Source organism: Manacus vitellinus, unplaced genomic scaffold, assembly GCF_001715985.3.
Source record: "Manacus vitellinus isolate BGI_N305 unplaced genomic scaffold, ASM171598v3 scaffold_24_pilon, whole genome shotgun sequence".
Taxonomy (NCBI): Eukaryota; Metazoa; Chordata; class Aves; order Passeriformes; family Pipridae; genus Manacus; species Manacus vitellinus.
Window position 1 is genome coordinate 1,086,802 of NW_021939798.1, and position 5,469 is coordinate 1,092,270.

The window sequence follows — 5,469 nt, forward strand, 5'->3', positions numbered from 1 at the left end:
CAGCCTCATCCTTCCTGACAGGCAGCTTTCCAAGACCCTGTCCCTTGTACAAAAGCAAAACACTTCTGGTGATGCAGGAGGAGCAATAGCTGTGCTCTTCAGGGACTGAGAGGCAAAGAGAGGAGGGGAAAATAGGCAAACTCTGACACATCACAGCGTTTCTGATCCTGCCCTCCCTCCTGCTCCTTTGCTCAGACACCAGGTTTTCCTTTGCTTTCTGCCTCTACAGTGCTGGGCACAAGAGGGGAGAGGGCAAGAAAAAACCTGGGAAGAAAGCAGAGCAGATGCAGCATTCTGATGGAAAATCACCCAGGGTAAGCAATGTGGGGTTGGGGAACAGCTGGAGACTTGGAATTCTCGGGGAACAACTGTAAACCCTGCGGTGAGACCCTCATTCCCTACCTCAGGAATTAAGGATGTACTTTGTGTGAAGAGCCCAGGTGCATCCAGGCAGAAATTTTCTTCATCCATTGGGTCTATAAACTCCCAGAATCCCCTGTGTGATGCTCTTTGGGCTCTGGAGGAAGAAGAGTGTTCAAGTCCTCAAGGCTGCTTCATGGGAGGAGTGCCCATGCTGTGACCTGCAGGATTTGCTTGTGGAGTGTGGATACTATATTGGGTTTGTGTTTTCTTCACTACACTAAAAGCAGCCCTGTCAGCAGCAGTGCCTGGGCTGGAGACAGCTCTGATGGTTCTAGGTGGTGACAGGAGCCATGGGGTAATGGGACCAACCCTCCCTCAGATGGTTCAGCTGCCAACTCGGACCAGCCCCGCAAACCAGGAAGGGCCTTTAAATGGGGAGTTTGGAAGGTGCCAGCATCTAACTCACTGGGTTCTCCTAATTTTTGCCTTCTTACCAGTCCTCTTGCTTTACAGACAGGACATGTCACTTCTTCTAATTGCTCAAGGACTCTCTGGCCAGGACCCGTGTCGAGGTTTCCGCCATCAATAACAGACATGGTTCCATATCTCAACCAGTGTCCAGCTCCCTCCCTCACAGCTCCCTCCTTCTCAGGTGAGTCTCTGCCAGAAAAGATTTGGGATCTGTGGCAAACTTCAAGGCTCTGGAGTGCCTTTGGCCTTCCCCACTGATCTCCAGCCCCAAAAGAGTGACTATTTGCTTACTCAGCGAAAGTTTATCCTGGAACCCCTCGTTGATACTCAGCCACATTTGTCACTTGAGTCTCTGCAGACCGTCTGCCAGTTCAGGTGGGGTTTCTTACTTCTCCCTTTCCCCCCAGCTCTTAGCTTTGCTCAGGCCAACTCAGAGAGGTGCCTGGATCCAAGCCACACATCAAGAGCTGGTATCAGATTTGGATCACTGAGTCTCTTTTTTATGGGGATAAGTTTGGCAGTAACTGGTCCACTCAAGCTGATTGTTAAAACCTCTCCCCTTGTCTGGTTTTCCCAGCCATTCACTGTACCAGGATGCCAAACCAAGCCAGAGGCACCTCCTGGGGAGATTTCTAGCCAGACAATGGTCTTTGACCCCATGTGAGAAGAACAGCCTTCCACATCCTGTACCAGCAGGAGACGTTGTGCTGCAAACACAAGGTCCTGCCCATGTCCACCTCCTTGCTGACAGTCATGCAAATGGACTTTCTGCCCCAGCATCTCCTCCACAGCTCTTCTGTGAAAACTTCCATAGTGATCTTTATCACTGCTGGGGAGGTGTCCTCTTCTCCTACAGCTTCTCTCCATTCCTGTGCTATTGTTTTGCAAATATCCCCATCATCTGTCTAATTGTAATTCACCAAGATCAACTCACAAACTATGCTCTGCACACACTTAGCCAAGCCCTAAGATACTGTAGGTTTGCACTACTAGACAAAAATGTTAGTAATTGATTCAGGGACCTCTTCTGCACAGTCTTGGGTACTATCAGTTGTGTCCAAAATCCTGTTTTTCCATATATGCTGAGCAGCAAATTGTAGGAGAAACTCACTGTGCTCACAATTTCCAGCCTTTCCTGAGTCACCGCTCTTCCCAAAAAATCCTCTCTTAGGAGCTGGCATTTTCTGCCTGCCCAACAAATGGCAGAGCACAGAGGTGCCTCCTCATGGTACTGACATTTCAGGGCTCTCAGCTCATGTCACTATGAAAAGTCACAGCAAGACCAACCATTAATCCTAGAAGTCTTTAAAAATACTGACTAGTGAAGAACAGTTGCATCCTACAGGGGACAGAGCAGCAGCAGATGAGGTAGACAATTGTGCACCATCCACATTCAGGAGAACACACCATGGGTTCAGGAGATGTATTTCTTCTGGATAACAGCAGAGCAAATTAAAATACCACAAACCTGACCTGGTCAGCTGTGCAGGAGTTACTCTGTTCTGGCCCTTGGACAAGGAGATCAATGGAATTTCCATGATCACTTGTTTTTGTAAGTACAAGCTTGGTACTCACAGCTCCAGAAAGTTAGGTCAGCTCACATCCTTACTGGAGGAACGTTCCCTTCACCTTTCTTGTTTAATGTTCCAATGAGATTTTTTTAATCAGTACAAAAATCAGACAAAAGCCACGCTGTGCTGCAATACTGGAAGTATATCCCAATAATTTAGAGTAAAATACAGTACAAGACAGAAGTACTGACTCCCCAAACAGCCATTTAAGCAAATAAAATTCCTGGTTAAACTCCTAAAAAGCCTGCCCAGTTCTAGGGATACACACATGAGCCTGGTGGTACCTTAACACACCCCTAAACAACTTGCTGAGGAAACATTCAAAAGACTATTGGCATCTTTCTAATCCCTTATCCACTGCTTGTGGGGGGGAGGGGTGGAACTGGATAATCTTTAAGGTCCCTTCCAATCCAAACCATTCTGTGATTCTGTAATTACTCTTTAGGATGAGCAACCTCACCTTGAGTCCGTCTCTGAGGTCATGGCTTTGTGCACCCACAAGTCTCTTCTGAGCAGGTGAAAGCACAGTCTGATAAATGGCACCATGGTGGCCACCAGTAACACCCCTGGGATGTCCAGGAGGACACAGCAGCTGTAGGCGATGGATCTCGGCATCCCAAAAGACCTTCGGGTCATCCCAGCCTGAGGTGCCCACATCTGCAGGGGCAGACCAGGAGTGAGGAGCCCAGCAGAAGGGTTGTAGGGGGCTGTGTATGGGATGCATTCCCATGGGAGTTTGTGTTCTCAGTAAGGGGTGCCCTTTTCACATGCCCTTGGACAACGAACTTGGACAACAGGTACATTTTGGAGAATTCTGGGTAGAGCGGGCCGAGACACAGCCCAGGACTTATGCTTGCAACAGTCTGGTGGCCCATATACAGAATCACAGAATAATAGGATCTCCTGGGTTGGAAGGGACCCACGAGGATCATCCAGTCCAACCCCTGGCCCTGCACAGACACCCCAACAATCCCACCCTGTCCCTGAGAGTGTTGACAAACACTCTTGTCAGCCTTGGGGCTGTGCCCACTGCCCTGGGGAGCCTGTTCAGTGCCCCACCGCCTTCAGGGGAAGAACCTTTTCCTAAAATCCAATCTAACCCTCCCCTGGCACAGCTCCAGCCGTTCCCTCGGATGCTGTTGCAGCTCACACTGAGCAGAGATGGAGCTGCTGCTCCAATTCCCCTTATGAGGAAGTTGCAGACCCCAGTGAGGTCTCCCCTCAGCCTCCTCCAGGCTGAACAAGCCAAGTGACCTCAGCTGCTCCTCATATGGCCCCTCTAGGCCCTTCACCATCTCTTTCAACACCACAGGTGATACCACAGTGTGTCACCCTCCTCTGCCCAGGTGCTTTTAACGGATAGAGAGTGACCCAGGGGTCACATCCCTGGCTGCCCTGGGTGATCATCGCCAGCCTCCAGCTGCCCTTGGTGGACCAGCAGGTCTGAGGGTTTGCAGATGGCCCAAGGGTGGCCATCACAGCCTCCTGCCTGGGGCCTGCACCCAATCTGACCTGTTCCCAGGAACTGGGGTAGCCTGGGAAGCACAGTTCCCAGCTCCCTGCACTGAGCAGGGCAGAAGGGCTGGCCTGTGAGAGCATCCTGTGGTGTTTTGTTTCCCATGGGGTCAGGCAGCCCTGGCTGCTCTGTCAGACACACCCCGTGCCAGCTGCTCTGTGTAAGGCCACACATGGGGCTTGCACAGCACTACAGAAAGTGACTTCTGCACTGGACAACAGTGAAGTATTCTCGTGTTTAACAACAAATAAGTGCTCTCTAGACAGGAAGCCTTTTGGAAAAGGCCTTGAAGTCCCCTTCCCAGTCTCCTGTGCTCTGCCTCTGCCTGGGGAGGATGTTCTGGGCAGAGCTGCTCACACCCCACAGGGCAGCAGTCACCCCAAACTGCAGGGGAGGAATGAGGGGGTGGAATGCAAGCCAAGAGCTGTGGCTTCAGCTTCCTGATGGGAAGACAGGCAGAGAGGGCTGTGGGAATGGGACATGGCCCTGTTGCACAGTGGTACTGCCAGCAAACCCCGGACTCAGCCAAGGCAGGACTCAGGGATCCCCAGCCAGGTCAGGGTGCAGGGAGGGGCCTCAGGGCTGTCCCAGAGGCCCTGCCCTGCTCACCCCGAGAGCAGACGTGTGTCCCCAGAGGGTGTCTGGGGAGCCCCGAGACCTGGGGCCTGTGAGATGAGACTGCTGGTACCACCCTGGGCTCCCTACTGCACCACCCTGGGACACAGCACAAATCAGCAAATACTCTGAGTGGGAAGGGGCCCACCAGGATCATCAAAGTCCAGCTTCTGGCCCTGCACAGCCCAAAAAACCCACCATGTGCCTGAGGGCATTGTCCAAACACTCCTTGAACTCTGGCAGGTTTGGGGCTGTGACCACATGTCCTAAAAGCAACACCACGGGGTCATTCACAACCCATCCTGGGAGTGCCACTATTTCAAGCTGTGCTGCCATTATTAGGGAATGCAAACTACACCATGCTGACTTGCAAAGAAAGTTTGGAGCATTTCATTTTCTTTCCCCTTCCAGTATGAGCACAGACTTAAGAGCCTCTGAACAAGGAGCTGGACACGTTTGCTGCATTTCAAGCCACTGGAAACATCACTGGAAAGCTGATTTGGCAGAATTTCCCCATGAACAGCCAGTATGGAAATTGCAGGTGTATTTGGCAACATCTTGTACAGCTGTGCATGGTTCCCACCTTCCAGGAAACACACCCTGGGGAACATTGGTGAGAGAGCCAGACACTACCAGAAACTCTTCCAGAACGAAAGCTCAACCCAACCTAAGAACCATTCCAAATATTTGTTAAAAATTGGCTAAAAAAAAAAAAAAAAAAAGGAAATAAGATAAAAAAAAAGAAGAGGAAAAAATAAATAAATAAAAAAAAGATATTTCATGCAGGGAATTTCAGTCTGAATCAACCTGGACATCATCACAGAACCACAGAATCACAGAATCCCAGAATATGCTGAGTTGGAAGGGACCCACATGGATCATCCAGTCCAACCCTCAGCCCTGCACAGGCCCATCCCCAAGAGTCACCCCCTG

At 50.7% G+C, this 5,469-nt stretch overlaps 1 long non-coding RNA gene across 1 annotated transcript; it reads left to right on the forward strand.

Annotated features, from left to right (window-relative positions):
* The first annotated feature begins 259 nt into the window (after positions 1 to 259).
* On the forward strand, positions 260 to 5,121 carry LOC108639802. The gene is made up of 3 exons (XR_001920742.2): positions 260 to 314; positions 877 to 1,015; positions 4,948 to 5,121. It is a non-coding gene; the product is annotated as an uncharacterized LOC108639802 (long non-coding RNA).
* Positions 5,122 to 5,469: the final 348 nt, after the last annotated feature.